This window comes from Propithecus coquereli, unplaced genomic scaffold (assembly GCF_000956105.1).
Source record: "Propithecus coquereli isolate 6110/MARCELLA unplaced genomic scaffold, Pcoq_1.0 Scaffold80, whole genome shotgun sequence".
NCBI lineage: Eukaryota > Metazoa > Chordata > Mammalia > Primates > Indriidae > Propithecus > Propithecus coquereli.
The window spans coordinates 4,115,441-4,139,598 of record NW_012154174.1 but is presented as its reverse complement, the minus strand read 5'-3'; the positions used below and the strand labels follow the sequence as shown (position 1 = coordinate 4,139,598).

Here is a 24,158-nt window from a genome sequence, read left to right as displayed (position 1 = left end):
TCATCCCAGCAGTCCCGGAGGGCCTTGAATGCCTCAGATAAAAATAAAGACGAAGGACGGCCACCTCAGGTATTATTTGGAAAGTCACCTTGGGAGAGGAAGAAGCTCCCACCAGTATCAGAAGAGCCAGAAACATTTTTTTGTAGATGATAAATAGCTAAGTTCAAAATAATTACTTTATCAACTGCCACATAAGTGTTTTTTTTTTTTAACTTTATTCAAAAAAAAAAAACCATGAAATGCTTCACTTTTCAAATGAAGAGTGCGTACACTTAGATTTTCAATGCTGTTAAGTTCTTTTAGGCAGCGGGGTGAGGAAGAGAGGGCTAAGCTGCGTGTCCTCAGGCCCGGTCACAGCCCACTGGCACAGCAGGGGCAGCCGGGAAAGGAGGGACCTAAGCAAGTCCGTCCACAGCACATTCCTGAGCAGCTTCCTCCGGCTCCTTCTGTGCCAGACCTGCTGGCCTCGTGGATCCCAGCTCACCTTTCACTAACCTTCAGCCCCCCGAGCGCTTCCGCCCTCCAGTGAAGGCCTTGCCAAGAGGCCACCTCTCGCCAGCACACAGATCCATTTCCAGGAGGAGGACCTGCTCCCTTTCCCACTCCAAGGACGAAGATGACCCCTCAGGGATTCCTGTTGGCTGGCTCATAAAAGGAGCAGGCAGGCCAAGGAGAAAGAGCTGCTGGGTCCCTCCTGCCTAGACCATGGGAACTCATGGTTTTCCAGCAGGGAGGCAGCGGCCTCACAGATAGGCACTGACTCGGATGGTCCCTCTGGGGTGTGGTGAGATGACCTCCCCTTCCAGAGAAGGCCACGTCAGGACGGGCTGTACCACTCTAGGGGAACCCCAGGGGGCTCACACCGCTCCTGCAGGGCCTGTGAGGGGGACAGCATCTCCGGGCCCCAACCCTTCAACCAAAGCTGCTGAATTTTTGTTAGTTCACACAGAGCTCCAGGCCTTTACGAGTGCGCAAGCCACGGCTCAGGAGATGTCCCTTACTAGAGGTCCAGAGGCTGTGGCACCAGACACAGCTGGGAAACTCTCAGCAAGTCACTCGACCACCCCGAGCCTGGGTTCCCTCCTGTTTAGAATGGCAGTTATGACAGTGCCTAGCTCCTAGTCTGGGTGTTAAACAAGGCAGGGCTGGCTAAGTGCTTCACTCTATGCCCGGCTCATAGTTAGCCCCCAGTAAATGTGAGATATTTTCTTTCAGTGAACACTTGCCCTTTCCAGCACCAGGAATAGAAAATGAGCTTCCACTTCTAGGGATGCAAGGACAGAGGGGCTTTATTTCCTTTACTAAGTTCAAAGATGTCCCCAGTGTTTAAACTAATTAAAGCCTGAGAAAATAAGCCATGGTTCTGAAAATGCTCTGTGTTCTCACCCACCCAAAGCAACACTGGTCACCACAGCCTCAGGGTGCCACCGAGTAAACAGGCTGTGAAAAGAAAGTACACGGCAGCACTCCTCCAGGTGGAAGGTTTCACGGGGACCAAGTGTGGGGGTGAGGGTGCCACTTTCTAAGCATCGAATGTTTATACCTCCTCATCATCCTGCCCCATCTCATGAGTGCCTGAGGTCTGGGCCAAAGGCTTAGCTAGCAATAGTTTAAGATACTTGCTTTTGTCTTGACTCTTCAGGGAGAGGAAGGAGAGAGTCTGTCTCTTGCTAGGATGATGGCTACCAGGCTGGTAAACTCTGCCAAGTTCTCCATTTTCTACCTTCCACACAATGGATAGCAGTAGGATGTCTCTTCCCCACCATATACATTCAGAAAAAAACCCTTCCTCTGGTTTGGGTTGGGTGCGGATTGGGTTTGCAGTCCCTTGCTGACTTGCTACTTGCTGCAGTCAAGACAAGTGACATAACCTCTCTGATCTCAGCTTCCACATTGCAAAGAGAGATCTCAGCTCCAGGTTTCATGACTTTCCAGGTATTTGGGATGTTCAGATGCCCAATAAGATAGCACAAGACAGAGCGCCTTGACAAGTGTAAAGCACTGTATGCAAATACAAAGCACTATTATCATTGTTATAAACCAACTAATCTATGGTGATCACGGCAGGAAGGACGCAATTTCAAGACAGAATTATTATTCACTGTGAGACGATTTGTGTAATGTTGTAAATGACAGCTCTTTGCCCCGTCCTCTGATTCAAATTAAAAGCCTCATTCCATGGTCCCTATGTGAACATTGTTCAATTACAAACACCAAGGTGAGATGCTTTGACGCCCTTGGTAATTGTCTGGCTTCTAATCAGAAGTTCTTGGTTCACGAGCATAAGCATGCAATTCCCTTGATGTTTGGGGAATAACAAGGCTTTCCTCTGACACTGTAGAAAACAGCGCGTGTTTAACAATCTCTGTGTTAAATTGAGTAATAACCAGAAAAGACAATAGGCAAAAACCTTTCCCCCACTCCATCAAGGACCACTGTCCAGTAGAGAATCAGAATGTTCTTCTAATACGAATTAAGTAAAAAATCAACTTAATGCTTTTATGTTTTAAAGACAGAAGTATTATTAAATCAACAACCGTTTTAAAATTAAAGCATAAAACTCTTCTACCCAATAAACAATAAGAATACTCCTAAATTCTTTTCCATGGGCATTTCAGGGATACTAATAGGTACAGAGGGAAAAAGGAAAAGGAAAAGAAAAGAAAACAGCTAGATAAATACATAGGCGGAGAAAACAAGAGTGACAGAAAAGAAACAGAAGATACTAAGACAGGCATCTAGGATGCAGCTGTAAAGAGAAAATCAGACATAGGCAGAAAAGAAAATAATCAAACAAACAAACAACAACAATAAAGTGAGAAATAAACGGAAATTTTCCTAAAAGAATCTCTAATTTTGGAAGCTTATTAGTGAAAGGTTGTAAAGCTATATTACAATTTACACCTACTGGAGTATCCCTGCCCCATGACACCATGCTGCATTATTTTATAATATAAAACATTTGGTGTCTGCTTGGATCAGTACTTCCACCAGGATTCTACTAAGGCAACTCAGCTGGCCTCCCGTGCCAGTTTCCTCACCTGCAGGCGCCACTGAATGAGGATGAATGTGGTGCCCGTCCTCACAGCAGGGATGTGAGGGTCAACGAGGTGAGGTAGGGAAGGCACTTGCCATTATATGTGGCACTTAGTAAATCCTCAATAAATATTAACATTCATTATTGGCTGGGGTTGCAAAAAGTTACTCTCACAGGGAAGAAAGCCTGAATGTGTATGTATGGATTAAACAAAAATATTTTGGAAATTTTGTATTGTCATGTGAAAGTTCTTTCATATGGTTAAAGGTTAAAGGTACCACACTCAGTGTCATCCTCTTCTCATGCTCGGTGTCAACATACAGAGCATCCTTCAGTTTCTACCAAGGACTCTCCTGCTCCAGCCCACATCCATCTTTACATTGCCACACGAGCCCATCAGCTCAGTGGGCCCCGCTCCCCAAGAGTCTTCTTCAGGAAGCCCAGCCCGGACTCTAACTTGGAGAAGCGTTTCCCTTATTTCAGACCTTCATTCAGCCTCGTGGGTTCAACCACCTAATCACTGCTGTTTCCCTCCTTCAATTGCCTCACAAAGGAATCCTTTAATGTAGAGCCCTAGCAGGGCTCCTTCGAAGAGACTTTCTCTTCTCGTGTTACTTTCTTGCTCAGCCTTCCTTAGAGAGGAATTAAGACACATTTCAGGAATCTGGCAGAAAATGTTAATCCTCTTCTCACTTGGTGCCCTAACTCATGAACCCTTATTCCCTCAAAGGCACCTGTAAACAAGCCACAGAGCCACCACCGGCTCAGAGCCCAGCACACAGTATGTGCTCGGGTAAGTAAAGGATCCTGTCTGCCTGCACGGCTCTGCTCCTAGCACCCTCCCCTTGAAACACCTGCTCCTCTCCTCTTAACCTAGCAGAACCCTCCTGGTACCTTGCATGGAAGACGGCTTCCATTTTGAACGACCGATGCCCCAAGCGCCGGCCCTGTCTGCTGTTTCCACCCCGTTTGCTGTTTCCTTCAAGCAGCCTGGTGGACACGATAAAATGAAATGCATTTTCCACTTCAAAAGAGAAAGCACAAAGTCTCAAAACTTATGGACTTCTTTTTAGAAAGTCAATATTTGTAGCTTAGCCCTGGGCAACTCCCTGCCTTTCTGACCTTAAAGCACAATTTGGGGTAGAAATGGCTTTTCTCTAAATTAGATGACCAAAGAAGGACTTACTCCCACCAAGATGGATCTATGAGACCCATTCAGGCTCTCATCTACTCATCGAACAGATGCATTCATTCTGCATTTACTATGTTCCAGGAACTAGATGCTAACGATACCATGGTGACCCAAAAAAACAAAAATCCCTGCTTTTATGGAGCTAGTTTGGATTCCAGTAGGAACAGGAGAAGATAGGTGATAAATAAAATAAATAAGCAAAGTATACAGTATATTAGAGAATTACAAGTGCTATAAAGAAAAGTGAAAGATACAGATGGCAGGGAACGGGAGTGATTTAAAATAGGGGGAAATTTATAAAAATAATTGAAAATTAGAGAAAATATAAGGAAAACTCCTTCCAAAAAATGTGACACTTGACACTAATTTGCTGTGTAAACACAGGCCCGTCACCTGCTCCCTCCAAGCCTTGATTGCCTTCACTGCAGTACGAGCTGGAACTACAGAGTCTCTGTGAGGCACCTTCTAGCCCTGAAATTCCATTTCTCTCAGCAATAGACAGCAATTTGAATTCACTCTAGAGTTTGCTGAGACTCAATGTTTGTGGCCTAAGGTTCAATCTATGTTCCCTGGAGTTCCCAAGAAATACTCCATGTGTACCTTTGGTCCAAAATACTTGTGAAGGCAATCGCAAGTTGCCTTGTTATTTTATTTTCTTCAATTGTTGACTTAGAACTTTGAATATAGGCCCTTCTTCCCTGCCTCGGACAACCTCCAAATACTCTCCTGATGGGCACTAACCCCTAAAAAGGGTCAAAAAGTGGGACTCTGAGCCAGGACACTGGGCAACCCAGCTTCAAATGCCACTCATCCTAGAGCCACGTGAGTAACCATAGCAGGCTTGAGTTAAAGAACTCAGATTTGCCCTGATGAGGTGGCACCCAACAGAGTTTCTTCTTCATGAACCTTTTTCCCCTCTTTATTTATTTTCCACGAAGCTAATACAAGGCTCAGGAGGAGGTCCTTCATCTTGGTAAAGTCATCTTGGGACCATCCACAGAAGGAAAACTATCCATCAAGCACTCATCAGCCACATCGGACTAAAAGCTCCCTTTGGGGTGATTCCTCTGCATCGTGGAATCAGTGTGCTGCCTGCCGGAAGAACTGGGGTGTGCAGGTTAGGGAGGGTCTGAAGGTTCCAAGAAGAGCTCCTGGTCCCATGCAGCCCCTGATGTTAGGTGCTTATTGTGTGCTAGACATGTTCTAAGTGGTTTACATGCATTAGCTCAAGTAACAACTCTGGGAAGCAGGTGTTATTCCCATTTTACAGATGAAGCAATTGAGACAGCAAAGCAGCTTGTCCAAGGGCGCAGAGTTTGTAAATGGGGGAGAACAGCCCAACTCCAGGTTTAACCACTAATGCTACAGAGCAGCGCTGTCCAAAAGAAATGTAAGACAAGCCACAGAAGTAATTTTAAATTTTCAAGAAGCCACATTCTTTGACACTCTACTTGTTTAGTTAAAAATATAGACAGATTTAAAGACAAATGATATTCCAAGTGGGAGACGGAAGTTTTCAAATTGCTTTCGCCTGTGGCTCACATACATTAATTTTCTTGTACATTTTCCTTTAAGATTATAGTGTTGGCTGCCTCCTAACAGCCATTCCCACCTCCCTTCCTTGTTCAGAGAACCCTGATTTTGTTCAGGGATGCAGGTAACTCACCGAAAGAGACCCTGGCCCTCCTCCCGGGCAGACCTCGGCTAGTCTGAGCCAGGCTTGGTGGTCTCATTCCTTCACCAGAAATTGCTTTAGAACCAGCATGTGACGCAGTCTGGGCCCATGAGATAAATGTGGGAGTCCACTGGGGGCTCCTGAGGACATGGGCCAGACTCCGGAGAAAGAGACCTGGAGACATGGTTCCTTCCCCATCAGACATTTGTGTACTTGTTGTTTTCTTTTTATTGTGGTACAAGAAACATAAAATTTACCATTTTAATCATTACTAAGTATGTAGCTCAGCAGTATCGAGTACATTCACACTGTTGCACAATTATCACCACTATCCAAGAGGCACATTTTTAAAAAGTAAAAAGAAAAAAGTGAAATTCATTTTAATAATGTAGTTTATTTAACCTAATCTATCTAAAATATTAGCAAGATGTAATCAATATAAAAATTATGAATAAGGTCAGGCGCGGTGGCTCACGCCTATAATCCTAGCACTCTGGGAGGCTAAAGCGGGAAGATCACTTGAGCTCAGGAGTTTGAGACCAGCCTGAGCAAGATTGAGATCCTGTCTCTACCAAAAATAGAAAAAATTAGCCGGGCACAGTGGTGCACACCTGTAGTCCCAGCTACTTGGGAGGCTGAAGCAGGAGGATCGCTTGAGCCCGGGAGTTTGAGGTTGAGGTGAGTTGTGATAGCGCCACGGCGCTCTACCCAGAGGCAACAGAGTGAGACTCTGTCTCAAAAAAAAAAAAAAAAAAATTATGAATAAGACATTTTACAGTCTTCTTTTTACACTAAATTTCCCATTTACAGCGCATCTTAATTCAGACTGGCCATATCTCAGACGCCCAACAGCCTCCGTGTTGGCTAGCCCAGGTTAGTGTTTCTCAGGCCTACACATGCTCAGCCAGTTTGAAGGCACCCCCCATGGAACAGCAACATGCCATATGTTTATGAAAGGTCCGTGCGTCACCATCAGCCCCCCAGGGCAGTTTGTGATTCACTGTAGGACCCTAGACAGTGTCTGACTCTAATGGCTCTAGATCGTCATCTCTAATCCCCGAGATCACTGTCATCATGCTCACAGACGACGCAAGCACTGGGACCTACAGCAAAGCTTTTCCTGGTGGAGCAAACCTTGTGCCTCTGCCACCCAGCTGTGGATCCACCTCCAGACTGAGAGAGTGACCTCAGCGGTGGAGGCAGGGACAGCACCTACGTAGCCACAGGGGCACTTCCAGGTTGGGCCAATAATAGATAAACACACACCTACATGGAAAGGGCAGTGTATGCGTGGGGTTGAGGCAAGCAGTGGTTGCCATGGAAACCAGCCAGCCTCACTCCAGACTTTTTCCCTGGCGCCTGGATCATCGGGTGGCTGAGGAAGCCCAGTGGAGAGGCTTTGTTCTGGTACCTATGGAAACCTTCCAAATGGGCCCATTAGGAGGAAAGCAGATCAAAGAGGGAATGGTTATGTACCTTTCCCATCCACCCGCACATCCACCTTTTGTCCTGGGTATTACCCAAAGGAGAAGAAAATAAAGCCACTGTTGCCAAAAAGGGAAATAGCTGGAGGGCGTTGAAGTATGACAATAGGGGTAAGGTGGTCCCCAAAAGGGAGGCAATGAAAGTGCCCCATCTCTCCACCATAGTAAATGCTCCCCTGGACAAATGGTTACGGCTTCAGGGTTTTGCTGCCTGCCCAACCTGACTTAGAACTCATCCTCTATGCAAAGTCCCCAGTTTGATCTCTTCCTGGAGCTAAGCGTGCTTGGGATCTTCCCAGTTCATTCTTTCCCACACTCATTCACTCCCTCACTCTTGAACGAGAGGCACCTCGGTACCGCGGAAAGAGCCTGGGCCGTGGAGTTACAAGAACACAGGTTTAAATCCCAGCTCTGATGCTTACTGGATGTATGATCTCGCCTCAGTTATTAAAAACTCTCTGTGCCTTGGTTTTCTCATCTGTAACATGGGGATGAAAATAGAATAATGTTTGCCACTTGTCTTCTACACACAGCTGTTATATTCAACATGTTTAGACACAACTTACATTGAGTGCTGAGACCGTATCTCATTCCATTTTGATTGACAACCACTGAGCAGAGAGCCTGGTACTTCCAGATACTCAAAAATATCAGTTGAATAAAGAGATTACAATGTGCTTTCATGTGTATTATATTTCCTCTCTCTGTCTCTTTTAAAAATTCCATTTTCACAGCAATCTGGTTCAGGATTATTTCAGCTCAGTACAAGACAAAAGGGATTACAAAATTAAAATATGTGTTTCCTACTCTCGAGGAACTTATAGTTTACTAGGTTTGATTAACAATTTATATAATATTTAGTCTGTGCCAGCTATTGTTCTAAGCACTTTATAAATATTAGATCGTTTAATCTTCATAATAACTCTATGAGGTCCGTCACTGGCCCAAGGTCACACTAGTACACAGCAAAGGTCAAACCCAGCCAATCTGGCTCTACACCTGTGTTCTTATCCACTTAGCCATGCTGCCTCGAAGGTGGATAAGCCACAGGCACAAATGTGTGTGAATAGGGTACGAGACTGGTGGATTTCAGAGGCAGGAAGACCGTGCACTGCATCTTAAAGAAGATGTAGGACTTGAACACGCAGAGTTCATGGAGAACAGAGGAAGGATTTGTTGGAAAGAGAGGGGGCCCAGATGGTGGTGAGCCCTGACCATCTGCATAAGGAGTCTGGGCTTTAGTCCAGGAAAAGCCACTGAAGGTGTCCAAGCCGTGAGGAAACCTAAGCAAAGTTGGCTTTGGGGAAATGCATCTGGCAATGGCATGCAAGATGAGCTGAAGAGAGGAGACGGGACAAATGATGAGAGTGATACAGAAGCCATTATAATGAGTGGAGGAAGAGGTCACAGGGCCTAAACCAGGACAATGCAAAAAGGAGAATCGAGGGCGGATCCACAGGATGGGGCTAATGCCAGGATGTAAGATGTCTACATCAGTTTCCCACCAAACCATTCACATCAGAAACAAGTTCCAAGCAAGGAGCGCTCGCTGGGCTCTTTCTTGGCCACCCACAGTAGCACGTGGGCTCCTATAGCACTGGTGTCCAGAGAAGGTGAAACATGGGATCTCCTGGGCAGCCCATGGAGACATAGGCTGAGCCTTTCCCAGCTGCATGCAGCTGGTGACTGAAGCTAAGATGACAAATTCAATCCTGACAAAGGGTCCTGGCCACTGCAATGTGAAAGATAGCCTGGAACATGGAACCGCAGTCCTGTCTGTTATCGTGCCCCATAAATCACAGCCCCAGAATCTAATCCCAGCCTGGACCTTACAGCTCATGGGGCTTTCTTTTCCAATTCCCATTATGTTGGAAGGTAAGGAGTAAGAACTGAACAGATGAGGAGTTGAGAGAGAGTTATGGCCCATGAACGCGATTTGTCAGCCTTCTTCCAAGCTCTACCAATTGCCTGAAACCCTCTGTCCAGGCCCAGTGTTGCATAAATTCCTGGAGAAGGTTCCCTCTGACATCACAACGAAACAGATGCCAGGGTGCAGGCACAATAGGTAGATTCATAAAACTGGCAAAGAGAACTTGGCTTTGACAAAAGCTGAAGTTTTCCTCGTTATTTATCTTTCATATTTGAAGCCTTAGAAACCCATTTTCATCTTGATGGAGATGATAAACTCTTGGCAAACTTTTATGGCTCCCAAGATGAAACGGAGGACTGTGCCCTCGCTCCCGCCCTGCAACTCTGGCAGACTTTTAAATTCAAGTTAGGGCAGAAACTGTTTTTGGTCAGAGGCAAAATGTATTTATCTCTGTAAGCACAGCCATTAAGATGTGAGCGTGAATAGCTGAAGAGATAGCACATTAAGGAGAAAAAAAAGGAAGAAATTGGAGGTGAGGCTATGATGGAACGAAATGATGACGCACCAACCCCCACTGAAAGCTTTTTACGGTGCCGGGGGAGTGGGGTGCGGGAAAAGGCGTCTGCAGAGATTGGGAGAATGGAGCCCAGGAGTGGGCTGAGGGGGAAGCTTTGCAGTGGGAGGGCTGTGATCAGCGTGTGCTGTGCGCTAAGAGAATTTTGAGAGTGGACATAACAAACGGGAAAATTGTGCTTGCGATTCTGTTTGTCTACGGAATCACTGTGGCTCCGAAATCCACCCCCTCTACTTCTCCAAATACTAAAGTCTCCAGATGGAAAAATCTGAAGTCAGGCTGCAATACGAAAAAAAGGAAGAAAGAAAAGAAAGAGAAAGAGAGAGGGACAAAGGAAGGGAGGGAGTGAGGGAGGGAGGAAGGAAGGAAAAGGAAGCTCATGCAGGAAGCTGACAACTTTGCTGTTCCTCTGAGATCTAACCTATGGAGCTAGGGTATCAAATACTAAACAGGGTCAAGAGACATGGGTTCTAGTCCATATGCTGCCCCTGAAACTGACTGTGTGACCTTGGGCAAACCCCACGTTAATCACACATAAAGTAAACCTTAGGGAAGGTAACCTAGAACTGGTAGCTAGGGCATAAATAACATTGGCACTGCCGCCCTCCAAGCCGCACTCATGGCAGACATCACTAATCAGTCACAGCATTTGTTAGAGCAGAGTTGATGATGCTTTGATCTTTGGCAAAGCATTCTCCATAACCACTGCTGATCAATCAGAATGAACCCAGGAAATGAAACTTGTTCCCCATCCCCAGAGTGGATCTCTTCTAACCCTTAAACACTAGAGCTAGAAAATGTTGCATGTCGTGTGTACCCTCATTACGGACATCCTTATTTAAGTTCTACCTGTGTTTTTTCTTCTCTTTGGCCTTCTTTCCAAGTCTTAGCAGCCAAGGCTGTGCAATAAAAACTGTAAAGGCTCTTCCCACTCACCTCTGTGTCTGACGCTCTGAAAGTGACCGCATGCCTTTTTCCTGAGCCTCTTTACCTTAAGTTCCCGCATTCCCCCAGAAAGCTCCTCGAGGCCCCATGTCCCCTCTCCCCTCCTAAGGATCTCATCAAGGTAGGGAATTCTATTCCTTTTCAAATGCTTTGAGATCATGGGATAGAAGACAGCTTGGGGAAGTTCAAAGACATTAAATTATTAGCCTCAGTGCTTTTGAAAATTATTAAAGAGCCCAGAATTAGAAATTCAGATCTCCTCCAGATTCCTGAGAACAAACAGCTCTCTTCTAAATGGCTTAATGTGTCTGTTTAATGTACACAAAATTATCTTGCAGGCAAGTGGATTATTTTTCATGTCATTTTGCATCTCTAAAATGTAGCACCTATGGTAAAAGGATTAGGATTCAAAGTCTGACAAGATCTACAGCAGAAATAATTAGCACCAGAGGCTGCTTCTGAGAGAGAGTTAAATGAAAGAGAAACTGGTTACTTATTTATTTCTGTCCTCTCTGTCTAGATCTCCCCATCTCAGCCTGGGGAAGAGGAATTGTATCTCTTGACGCTGGAAGGGTGGCTCGGCGAATTGCCTCTGCAAGGTTTGTTCTGCAAGTCAACCCTGAGCCCCCAGCACGCAGCTCCCTCTGGGCCAGGGTGCTATGGAAACCAGCTTCCGTGCTCCAACTCTCAGGGGAACCAACCAGATAAACCCACTGGTGTGCAATCTTGGCACGAGGGCAGAGGAACAGCGATGTCTTATAATGCAGCATCTAGGGAAGGGGTTGGCCCTTCTTCCCGAGGATATGGACCATCTTTGCTTAAATCATGTTAATTAAATTGGAAACACTTGAAATACTCATCCCACGGAGGGTTTGTTGCGGTTGTTTTCTAAGTTCATCTAGGAAGTTAACCTAAAATGAAGCTTCATTTGGGGAATTTTTGCAATGTCTAATCCACTGATCACCCACAGCGTTCAGCACCCTCACTGCAAATCTGGGGGTTAGCAGGGCAGCTCCTGCCAGCACCCTGAGTCTGCTACCTTGCTCCAGAAATAAAAAATGACTTTCACCACAGTATTGTTTCCTCGGCCCTCAGCCCCTCCTGGGTGCCTCTGGCAGTCATTGTTTTAAATAAATGTGCCTTTTATGAAATGTTTACAGGTACAAGGAGATGGAGCTGCTTCTGCCTCGGGAAGAAGAATGGACTTGCAGGAGCACGATGACTCGCTTCGGCAGTTCAGTCACAGCAACGCAAGCGGCAATGACAGAACCTGTGTCTCACCCGGGGTCTCCTCCAGCAGAGGCTGCTCAATCGGAAAGGAAGCTCTTCATGTGAATTGGGGGGCTTGTAGGGTTACCACGTTTAATACCAAGTCGGAACATGATCTGCTCAGAGGTTTCCGACTATTTGGGGACAGCTCAAGGAGAGGGCTCCAAGGCTGAAATGGTTTAAAAGAAGCCAACCCCTCTGGACAGGAACCGGCCCTTTGGCATGTGACCTGTCCTCCAGGGCATCCTTCCTCCATCCTGCCCACCCCCATGGCCTCCGGTCCATCTAGAAGCTTCTGCCTACATGCTTCACCTCTCCACATACTGAGATTTACCTGGAAAAGGGGCAGGAAGGAAAGAATGGTAGGAGCTGAGGCAGGGGCAGGGGCCGCATCTCACAGGGTCTCGTAAGCCATGGAAAGAGTTTTAGTCTTTATTTCAAATGGACGCCAAAGCAGGGGAGGGCCATGCAGGGACGCCTGTGATTTATCCTGCCTCCCTCCACTCATTCGGGCACCGAGGACTGTTCTTCCTCCTTTTGTAGCTCCCCCAGTGCCTAGCACAGTGCCAAGTGCACAGTAGGTCTCAGGCAAACTGTGGGTTGCAAGGGAACAAACTACTGGCGAACCACTGCTATCCCTTCATTTCATCCCTAGAGACATCGAGGCCTTGAAGAAGGAGTTGACTTGTCCAAGGTCAACCAGAAAGGTCACAGCAGAGCCAGGACTAGCATCCGGTTTTCTGCTGACCGCAGTTCCTCAGACAGAAGTAAGCAACTCTCACCTCTACTCTCACATCCCAAATTGATCTCAAACGCTGCCCCCAATCCCCAGGGGCCAGAGAGACATACGGCATGAACCTAGGTGAACAAACTGTTTTTTCTTCTTTCTGACGATGCGAGCTTTCTTCCTGGAGAGATCTGAGGTGGCCAAGAAATGAAGTTACCCACCTCATGGCTCAGAGGGAGGCAGTAACCTCATGGCAGCTTCCCTGGGAGCCCACGCAGAAGCCTGTGGGATTGGGCAGCTCCTGAAAACAGCTACGTTCCTCTTGCAGGAAGTTATTTTCCACCCCTAAGGCATAAGCCCAAGCAGAGGGCTCCGCGAGTGCTGACTGATATAATTAGCTCCAGAAAGACTCTCCAGCCAATGCCAACCAGGCCTTTGCTCCAGAAACAAGGGGGATGGTCTGGACCCTTCCCTGTGGGCCTCCAAACCCCATGCCTTCCTGGGCAAGTCGGGCCTCGGAGGCCAAGCAACCCAACAGGATTGTAGGGCAGCCAGGGAGCCAGCCGCCTCTGCCCCCTGAAATGCCACCTTTTTGTGATGTGGCCTCTGATTCAAGCTATTTTTAGTGGAAGTGAAGACCAGATGTGAGGGAGGGTTGGGTGGGAATGGGGTCTTTCATTCCTCTCTCCTCTTCAATGAGCTGTTTCCTATTTCCCGTAGGACAGTCGTTTCACCAACAGCCACAAAAGAGGGGAGAGAGATTAAAAAACGAAACGGGGGAAAAGTGAAAATTCAGCCTCCTTAGCTAAACCAGTCTGGGGAAGGTGATGGCTTCCCAACCTTTGGATTAATCTGCTGCGTCCTGGGCTTCTCGTGCCTGCAAGGAAGTCAGAATGCTCAATTTACTTTCTGGATTAACCCACCTCCAGTAAACAGCGAAGGCCCGAGTCTGCTTTCCCAGGGACGAGGCGCACACAGGTTTAAAGGTCACCTTCGATGCCACAGGGAAGACATGTGCCCTTGGAGGCTGTGACCTGGGAACCGAGCCTCCCACCCCTGCCGTGGCTCCGTGTCAGCAAAAGGCCAATTTTATGAACTAAAATTAACTGGATGAGCAAAAAGACAGCCCTGGTGCTTAAGAGGCTTGGGTACGTTTAATTGAGTTTCCGAGTGCCCTAATTCCTTAAGAAAGACAGAGAAGCAACTGTCATGTCCTAGTTCCCTCACTACTCAAACAGGAGACAATGGTTCCAACAGTAAAATTTTTAGGGCAAATGGTGGCTTTCTGTTGTTGTCGTTTCCCTGAAGTAGTTGTTTTATCTGGAAAAAAGCTTCACTCTGGACCCGCACTCTAAAAATGGGGCTCCTAGTGCACCAAATTGGGCTGTTTGGGGCCCGTAGGCACGAGTCAGTCTGCCTCCTCCTAAACATAGCCCAGTCAACTAAACTTGGCAGCAGCAGCCTGCGTGTGGTCCCGAGTGTGACTTCCCAAGCATGTGCTCCCCGGCAACGACAAAAGCTGATGACTTTGTCATCATCGTCTCTATTTTTGAGTCTCCCTGCTAAACACACTTTCTCACAGCTGAAATGGAGGCTGTAAGGAGAGTCTCAGTCCACCAGGATATTTTTCTGATAAATAGGGACTGCAAACCGCAGCACCCTCTGAAGGCCTTGGGGGAAAATGAGGCAAGAAACTCTCCGCCCAGGGTGGTGGCTTCAGATACAGACATTTCATTTCCTATGAAACCTCCAGGGGGCGCCAGCTTTTACTGGCTGGGAAGGAAGGAAGGAGGGAAGAAGGGCAGGGAGGGAAGGAAGGAGAGATAACATTAGTCATATAAACATATTTACTCGGGTCTCTGGGATCCAGCAGCAGAAATGCACAGAATGTGCCATCAGGATTAGGACAATTGAGCTCTCAGTTCTGCCCAAGGGACTGACGGGTGGGCCCCAGGTGTCCCAGGCTCTGAGTTATTACCAAACTCTACTTCAAAAGCCTGGCCACCTAAAATCATTCTAGCAAATGCAAGCATGACATTTTCGCCTTCAACACTCTGGATGATTGCATTTCGCAGATTTTGCCGGAAGAACCAACATGTGTCTAGTGCCTTGAATGGCATCTGACCCCTAACAGGTGCTCCAGGGGTGTTTGAAGGAATGGATGGAGGGATGGATACACAGCCCAGGAGAGATGCTTTGCAGGCACGGGAGAATCTAGGTCTTTATCTTCTGGGAATGTAGTACACTTTCCCACCTCCTTTCAGTGGCGCTGTGGTCACTACCTGCCAAAATGCATGTTAAACACACCTCCCACATACTGGTGCTAATGTGCCCTCCAAAAGCAGCCTGTCAGCCTCACTCCACATCTGGGCAGGACTGGACACAGAGACCACAGGGAGCGCACGTGACCCTCTTCCTCCACAAGATTCATCTGTCATCCTGCCAAGGCGTTTCCTGTGACACACGCGCCCACAATGTACAGCTCCAGGGGGAGCCCAGCCCACCCCCCAGCCCCAGCCAGCTCAAGGAGGCTGTATGAAGTGAGAATTTCCTGGCTGACTCAACAATGGTGAGTCAGGCTGGCATGAGCCAGCCGCAGAGAGGACACAGCCTGGACGAGCGTGAATTAAGAATGTGCACGGAACAGACATCATCAACTGGCTGGACCCAAGCCAGGGCCTGCCTGGGACACCCCCAAATGGCCATGTCCAGAGCTCCTCAGCACGCTGAGAGGACACCTGGGTTTGGTGAGGTCTGATCTATCTCCGCTCCAGGAAAGGATTTATTCTCCACTCCCTGTGCCTGTGTGTCTCCGTATCAGCCCATTCCCTCCAGGACATGGTGATGGGGCTCACACAGACACTAAAACCAGTAATAACCAATGGTTAGGAAGCACTGACCATGTCAGAGCCACTATTCTGAACATTTTACATGCATTGACTCATTAAGAGGCAGTTAAAGAGACTATCCTAATCTCTATTTTGCAGATGAGAAAACTAAGGCACCAAAGATGAAGCAACTGTTCCAGGGCAGAAGCCCAGAGAGGGCGAGGTTGGGATTCAACAGTCCGCAGAGGCCGGGCTCCCGGTGCCCAACTGCACCACACGCAGCAGCCTCCCAACTCTCAGGGCCACGGCAGCTCCTTCCCAAAGACGGGTGTCCCGGGGAGAGAGGAAAAATGGTAGCTGGAGTTTTGGGGGTGCTAAGGGCTCTACCTGTCCCCACTGTTGGTTCCAGTCAAGTGACAAAAAGAATCAGACGGAGACCACAAGAGAGTAGAAGCTCCAGTGCAGATCCTGTTGCACTGGCCCAAGGGGCTGGGCTCCTCCCACAGAGAGGCTGAAACAGGGGAGAGAGGCAGAGGGGCTGGCAGAGGGAGGCAGCGGGCCTGCTGACTGCATAGACACGACAAGCGCTCTGCTCAGTACTGGGCCCCTATCTACCCACTGTGTGCTACACTCAATTTTGTGTGCCGGGGAACACCAACAAATGCATGTGGGTTGGACAGACAGATACATGGATGCACATGGATGGAAGGACAAAAGGCACCCACCCACACCTGGAAACTCCAGAAGAGAGGGGACACAGCAGCAGCATAAGCCCTTGCGGCCAGAGCCCAGAGGCCCTGGGAGCCAGAGATGAACAGGCTGCTGGGGCCAGGATGCTCTTCCTCTGTCCAGAGCTAGCTGAGGATTGATTTCTGAAACTCTCCTTCATTTTCACAGCAAGCCCTGGGGAGGCCAGAGGAGCCAACACACCAGCTAGTAAAATTAACAGCTGCTCTTTACAGAACGCCCCGAAGAGGCGGGCACACAGTGAGTGGCCTGCAGGCCGACAATGCAGACCGGCAGCTGGTGTGGGCCAAGGCGCTGGCCTGCAGGCCCAGATCTGGGGCCCTCTCTGCGGTAAGGACTGGACTCTGTGAGCCACCGGGCAGGGCCTTGGGGGCGGGGGCTGCAGGAGAGGTAGAAAGGGAGACTCAAGGAGTGGCCCTGCTCCAAAATTCTCAGATGCATTCCCCTGACCTTGGGACGTAGAAATCTACACACCAAGCCCGGCTGGGAACCTGCCATGGAACTCGGAGGCCCACCTGGCTCTGGCCTCTGTCTCCCCATCTCTCTCTCACACAGGACTTAACTGAGCTTGTGGAAGTAAACGTAGGCATGTCCCCATGAGAAGAAGATAGATGTTATTAATGCTTTTTATCCATCACTGTATGCCAAGGGTAACTTATAGAGCAAATCCTGCAGGCCACTTAGAAAGGAATATTGACAGTCATAGAGGGGGTGGCAAACTTTTTCTTTGCAGGGCCAGACGGTAATTATTTTAGGCTCGTGGGTGTTTTGGACTCTGTGGATACTACTCAACTCCGGCATTGTAGCATGTTAAGAAAGCAGCCACAGACAATGCGTAAATCAGTGAGCAAGGCTCTATTCCAATAAAACTTTGGTAACAGACACTGAAATTTGAATTTCATATAGTTTTTACATGTCAAAAATAGTCTTCTTTTGATTAAAAAAAATTTAAAAATGTAAAAACCACTCTCAGCTTGTTAACCATACAAAAGAGGCTGAGAGGCAGATCGGCCCACAGGCTGTAACTCACTCATCCCTGGGCTGGTTCAATGGTTCCCAAAGTGAGTGCTTTGTGATGCCCACAGGTGTTTCATGGGACAAGGGCTCCATGGTGAAACGAAAGTGGGAAATGTTGGGCAAAACAAAGTCCTTCCGCTTCCCTACTGTAGGACTCCTGTGGGCATTTATATGCTGCTATGCATTGGCAATCTCGAGGAGGGGGATGAGAAATGAAGTCTGTCCAAATTCCCAGGGAACCATTTTTATCCTGGAACATCTCCTGGGTCTAGTGTTCTGTGGAACCCAGTTAAAGCAATAAGGATAAAGTCTATCCAACTCTCAGCAACAGCACCACCAAATGTGGGCCTGCTTGTCTTTGAACATTTCCAGGAACAGGTAACTCACTACCTGTCGGGGGAGACTGCTCAATTCAGTGACTTCCCTGACTCATGTGTTCCCACCTGGGTAAAGGATGCTGGGTCACAAATTATTACTACGAATCCAGTGGATCTTTCATTGGATAAAGACAAAATTTCATGTTTAATAATAGAAAGGGAGCGTATTTTCTTTGACTTTTTGACTGATACCCAAAATATGAACTCTGTACCTATGTACAGGATGAAAGAAAGAGCCATTATTAAGTCCTGGAGGGAAATTCTTTTAAAAAGAAGCCTCCCTTATGGGTGTTAAAACAACTCAAATAAAACCTCAGCTTACTCCCAATAGCAGAGCACAGGGCATACCTGGTCATTCTGGGGGTATTCTTACTACAAATACGGTCCTGTGAAACCTCTGGTCTCTCTGCTACATAGGAAATTTTCAGATGATATAAGAATTTTATGTAGATTTGCCTAAAATATAATAAAAGGAGGGCATAGATGAGAAGCAGAGAGAGCGATGGAAATGTGAGCTGTGTGTGAATTCGCCACCAGGCACCACTAAAAAAGAGAAGTATAGGATGTGGATGAGAATTGTCACAAGCACCATGAGCCACTTAGTGGGAGAAATGAAGGCAACGAATGTTGCATATTTGATTAAGTGTATGCCCGCGTGCACCTCCATTTGGTTCAACCAATCTAATTTCACGTGCAAACAGCACAGCAATAAACGCATATCTATTTAACTTTATTAAACCAATAGGATTATTTTTATTTGAAAGGCGTATTTGATACATATTTTCTTCTGGGTGCTTAGAGATTAGGATAAATGGTCCAGGCTATGTATATAATGTTAATGTAAAATGCCACACAAGTGACATATTTTAGGAAGATAAAGGGAGAGGCTGGCATTTTTCTGTCTCTTTACACCGATAAATCATCCCCCAGACGTTAAAGCATATGTTTGCAGTTCAAGGAATTAGATGTGTGTGCTTCCTGAAGCAATACTCAAATATAACAGCATGAGAAGATGGGGAAAGTAACTAAGATAAGTGACTGTAAGAGCTCTCTCTAGCTTTCCTCAAGAAGCTGGTAGCTCTACTGGGGAGACCAGGCTTTGAAGAAACACACAAAACACTGACTCTGTCAAGGGGTTAAGGTAGAGTCCAGGCAGTGTAGACATTGCTCACACCTTGAGGTGAGGCTGTCCTTGGTCACAAGACACAGTTTTCCTAAGGAGACAGTCACTCTGAGATTAACATGGAAATGAACCTGAATATTCAGAAACTAGGAGATGATGTAGCTAGTGTGAGTGTGTGTATGTGACTGTATTTATCTCTGTGTGTGACTGTGTCTAGAACTTTCCCTTTTATAAGTGGATTCTCTGTTGCTGTCACTCTTACGCCACATGATCTTAGAAAATCCCTTTCCTCCCAGTCCCAGCCTTTCAATTTCTTTATATATAAAATAAGGGAATAAACTAGATGAAGAGTCAGCAAACTACTGTCTGTGAAACAAATCTGGCCCACTACATGTTTCCTTTCTTAAAAACTGTTTTAAAAATTGACATACAATAGTTGTACGTATTTTAGGGGTGCATGTGATGCTTTGACGCACGTATACAATGCATAATGGGCAAATCAGGGTAACTGGGATATCCATCACCTCAAACATTTATCTTTTCTTTGTGTTGGGAACATTACAATTCTTCTCTCCTAGCTATCTTGGAATATACAACAAATTATCATTAACTGTCATTTCCCAACCGCGCTATTGAATACTAGAACGTATTCCTTCCATCTAACCGTATTTTCCACCACTTGCTTCTGTAAATAAAGTTTTATGGGAACACGGTTGCACCAGAGCTATTTGTGGCTGCTTTCAAACTACGATGGCTGAGTTCAGCAGTGGAGTCCGTGCGGTCTGCAAGCCCAAAGTGTTTACTGTATGGACCTTTACAGGAAACTCACCAACTCTGAACTTGATTATCCCTATTGATTCTGGCTTATCATTCCATGCAGTACAACCAAACTACACAAAAGCCTGCTCCATGTGCTTCTTGCCCTCTTTATTTGGATACCATTTTATTCTTAGAAGGATTTAATTTGCTCACAAAAATGTATGAAGCACATAACTGCATACATGTAAATTTCAAATAGGAGAGTAAGGAAATCCAGGCAAAGGGAAAATGAGAGGAGAGATGATGAGAAGCAGCTGGGGGGGCGGGAGATGTGACTGTGCAAGACGCAAACCTGAGAAGCTCTGTATTTTTCGTGGGCCACCAACTTGGCTTTGAGCAGCCACCACGGAGACACATGATCCCTCTCCCAATTTAGAGTGTTCACTGGATGTTCACCAGGAAAACCACAACGATCCCTGGTGCAAAAAAATTTTTAGCCCGTGAGTCTGCGCATAAAGCAGGTAACATGAGATGCAGTGAACAAAGTCCTCAGCGACACCCGAATGGTTGGGAGAAATCCTGATGACATTTACAGCTATTAATATATCACAGTTTCCCTCAGTCTGGGCCAACTCCAAATCCCAAAGCGGAATTTATCAGAGATTCTTCCAGTATGCTCCAAAGCTTTAAAAAAAAAAAAAAAAAAAAAGGAAACGTACTACTTTTATAATGAGAGAATAAATATTTTTTAATTAAAAAAAGACAGAGGAAGCAGTAACCCTTGACAGCCTGGCATTCACTTTAGTGCAGACTCCCTCGGCACCGTGCTCCGAGGAGGGTTCCGTCCAGACTGGCTGTTTTGGACAGCTAAGCCTGAGTGCGAGAGCAAGAGATGAGACAAAAACAGGCTGTTCTGAGACCTGGAGCCATGGGGTCAAGGAATTTTTGTCACTTTGATGATGAGCCTTCAGGTGTTAATTATAAAAAGCGCTGGTGAATGGCGATTATCATTTGTCACTTCTTAGGTGAAGCTTTACAACTTCATATCTTGTTTATCGATGGAAATAACACACACCCTGCATCTCTGTTGCTCACTGCTTTCCGCTGGGCACCATGCACTGTGCCAGGAACAGGTGAGAAATAAGCACCTTATTGAATGACTGATAGGCTCGTCTGAGAGATCCCACAGATATTCTGAGGCTGTGCTGGCAAATCCTTCCCCAGCGGGCCTCACCCACAGTGTCCTGTCTTCAAGATTCTCACTCGTGACAATTAGACAGGTGAGGAAGAGGCCCAGATACGGAGGCCAAGCTCCTGAGTGTGCATCAAGGAAAACAAATTAAAAATTGAAATGGGAAACTGAACAGCCTGGTGTCTCATCTTGCTTTGGTCCCACTGTTGCAGGGATAAACATTTGGACAGCTCAAGACAAACACAGCTTTGGGTTCTGAAGAGGCAGAGCCACTTTCTCCTGCATGCCGAGACTTCAATGTAAAATCTGTTCTTTGTTCAGAGCAAGGACCTGCCTGCTCCTCAAGGAAAGGCCTGTTCTCAAGGTACCACCTGGAACTCTGAGACACCTGCTCTCTGCGCAGTGGGACCTGCTCTGCTCTGAGTGGTCTCAGCAGCCTGGGCAGGATTTTCTCCAAGGAGACCTTCGGAGAGGAGCTGGCACCTTGAGCAGTCCCAGGCAAGGAGGCCTCGGCAGTCCGCGCTTCTACATGCAAATGTTAAGAGAATCAGGCCAAGCAGCCTCAGGACCCAACTGGCTCAAAGATGGTAATGTCAACGTGTCGCAGCCAAAGCGACAGCTGGCAGTGGCTTGGAAAAGGAAAAGCATTATCCTTGACTGGGAAGTAATGACACAGAAGGAGCACTAGACCGGGAGTCTGGAGGCCCGTGGGTACTAGCCCGGCTCTGTCACACAAAGTTGTATGTTTTTAGGCAAGTCATTGCCCCTCCTATGTCTTGATTTTCTCAACTGTAAAACAGGGATGAGTTCACAGGTTAAGACAGGCTTGTTTCCTTGTAAGGGACCCCTACAACACAACAGCCATATAGGAGATATGGAATGAATACGACATGGTCCTTGCCCATCCAACTCATTGTAACGTACAGGGCCTAGCATGGTGCCCTCGATAATGCGATTGCTGCCAGTAGCACCAAGGTGGCTGTTGGGTGTGCTTGGTCCTATGAGATCTGCTTCCACGGTATCACCCACCTCCACCCACCTGTGTCCGCTGCTTGGTGTTAGTTCAGGGCTTGCCTCACCAGGGCCAGAGCAGCCGTCCTCTCTGGTCCTCACACTGGGGCAGTAGCTCACTACCCTAACTTGTCCTAGGACCTCCAAGCTCCTGCCTCATCCATCTGGTCTCCGCTTGTCCTCCAGCTCTCTCTGTACAACAACCAATCATGGTACTCCTCCCTCCAAATCTCCTTGTCCTGAAAACTCAGCCCAAATTCTTTAGCTTGGCCTTTAAAGTTCCAACAAGCTGTCTCCAGCGCACCTTCCCAGTTTTTTGTGTCTGCAGCCCTCTGTTCCCTGGGGCCGCAGGCTCCTTCCCTTCTCCTTGGCTCTTCACTTTGGAAGGATTTCCTCTCCTCTGACTTTCAAAATCCTAACTTGCATTTCAAAGCTCCACTCCAGTGCTTTCTGTCTTATTAGGTATGCATCACATCTTCTGGCCCACCAAGCAGTGCCTTTCTTGTTTTCAAGCTGGAGGATGTTTTTATTTTTGATATCTTCCCTTCCATAAATCATGTGCTCAGTTCATCTTGTAATGGAAGTTCCAGTTCAAGGGCTTTCCTCTCCCCAGCCCCGAGAAGCCTTTCTGATGCCCTCTACTTTCCCCTACAGCGGCCCCCTGCACCCCACCCAGACACACGCTGCTTCCATACACGGTGCAATCACGGTCATTCCTTGTTTTCCACAGGGATGAAAAAAATATAAACATTTGACCCAAAATTGGTGCTCAGTAACTCTTGGCTAACGCTAAAGAGGATAATTAGAACTGTCTATAATGGCCACATGGAAGGAGCAAGTGTCACATTTGTACAACCAACCGTCTGCTGTTTTTCATCCCCCGTCCCGCCGTCGCGCTGCTCCCATTTTGTGCCCTGTCAATACCCAGACCCAGAATTCAGCCTCTCTAAGACCAGATCGGGCACATTCGGGATGGTACGGCCACAGACTCAACCTCTGTAAGTTCCCAGTGCAGAATCTATGCATTCGCAAGCACACAAGAGCAATGGGGACTTTACTGAAGATGCGGGGAGGGAGACAGCCAACAGCAAGGCACCTCCAAGTCCTCACTGGACAGTCTCTCCTGGTCACAGGGGCCCGACTGTCCTCCTCTCTGCCTTCTTCCAGGCAGCAACTGACCTCTCCAGTTTCTCTCCTCCAAAACCAACTTGAAATTTCTCCTCTTTCTATTTTGCCATCACTTGACATCAGCCCTGGCTTCACACCCGGCCCTTCAGGAGACTCAGCTCTCAGCAGGTTCCTCAGCGAACAGAACCTGTCCCCCTCGAAGGCTGCGTGGCCAGCACCTTTGACTCCTTGAGCACGAAATTACACGTCTTATTCCTTCCCTCAAGCGGTTTGTGATATACTTATCCCAAACCTAACACTGAGTTCTCCCCAGGAAGGATTCTGATAAGTGGAATTTTCACCACCTCCCTCCATCCACACTCAGCTGCTCACTGAGTTTTTGGCATGAAACACAGACGTAATCGCAGCTATTTTCCAGTGTCCTGCCTGATCTTTGATCCGCCCAGCAGTCAGGATGTCCCTATGAGCCAAATGACTCCCGACTGAGCCCTACCTTCAGGCCCATACAAAACAGCTTCCAGAATCATGATGAGAAATCACTCGGAGTGCAGCATCTCCTCAGGGAAACGCCTGACCCAGAGCAGACCAAAGAATGCTGGCGGGCAGGGCTGCCCCAGGGAGGGGCCGACCGCAGCAGGACCACGGGCCTGCCTAGGGCGACCAATTCGTCCCAGGACTTTCCCAGTCTGCCCTAAAAGATTCACATCCCAGGTACCCCTCAGTCCCAGGCAAACTGGGACAGTTGGTTGCTTGCAGGCCTGTCCCACCCATGATCCTTGCCAAAAACCAGGGGCTCATGAGGCCAGCCAGTGAACCAGGCTTCGTATGATCAGGTCAGAGATACAGAAAACGCACAGAGAAGGAGCAGGACGAGCAAGCTCCAGGGCAGATGGGCCCAGGAGGCGGCCTCATGAGAAGGGCACACAACCATGCTCCATGCACGGGGCCGGGCAACCCCACGTGGGCAGCTGCTGGATCTCCACCATGGGTAGGATCCAGTTAATGCCGTGCAGGGGAGTGGAAACTGCCCCGGGAGGGGCTCTCTATGTGGCTGCCAGAGGACAACAGTAACATCACCAGAAGGCCACCAAATACACACACACACACACACACTCAGAACTCCCTGGATCCTCTCACTTATGGGCCCTCTATAGGTTTCCGGCATGTGTTTCCTGGACTCCCTTCTCCTCTCTAAGCTGGCTG

The 24,158-nt window shown here is 47.5% G+C and overlaps 1 protein-coding gene across 23 annotated transcripts in view; it reads right to left on the bottom strand.

Annotated features, from left to right (window-relative positions):
• KCNMA1 (potassium channel, calcium activated large conductance subfamily M alpha, member 1) overlaps positions 1–24,158 on the bottom strand; it is a 740,417-nt gene that overhangs the window by 507,270 nt on the left and 208,989 nt on the right. The window lies entirely within an intron of this gene.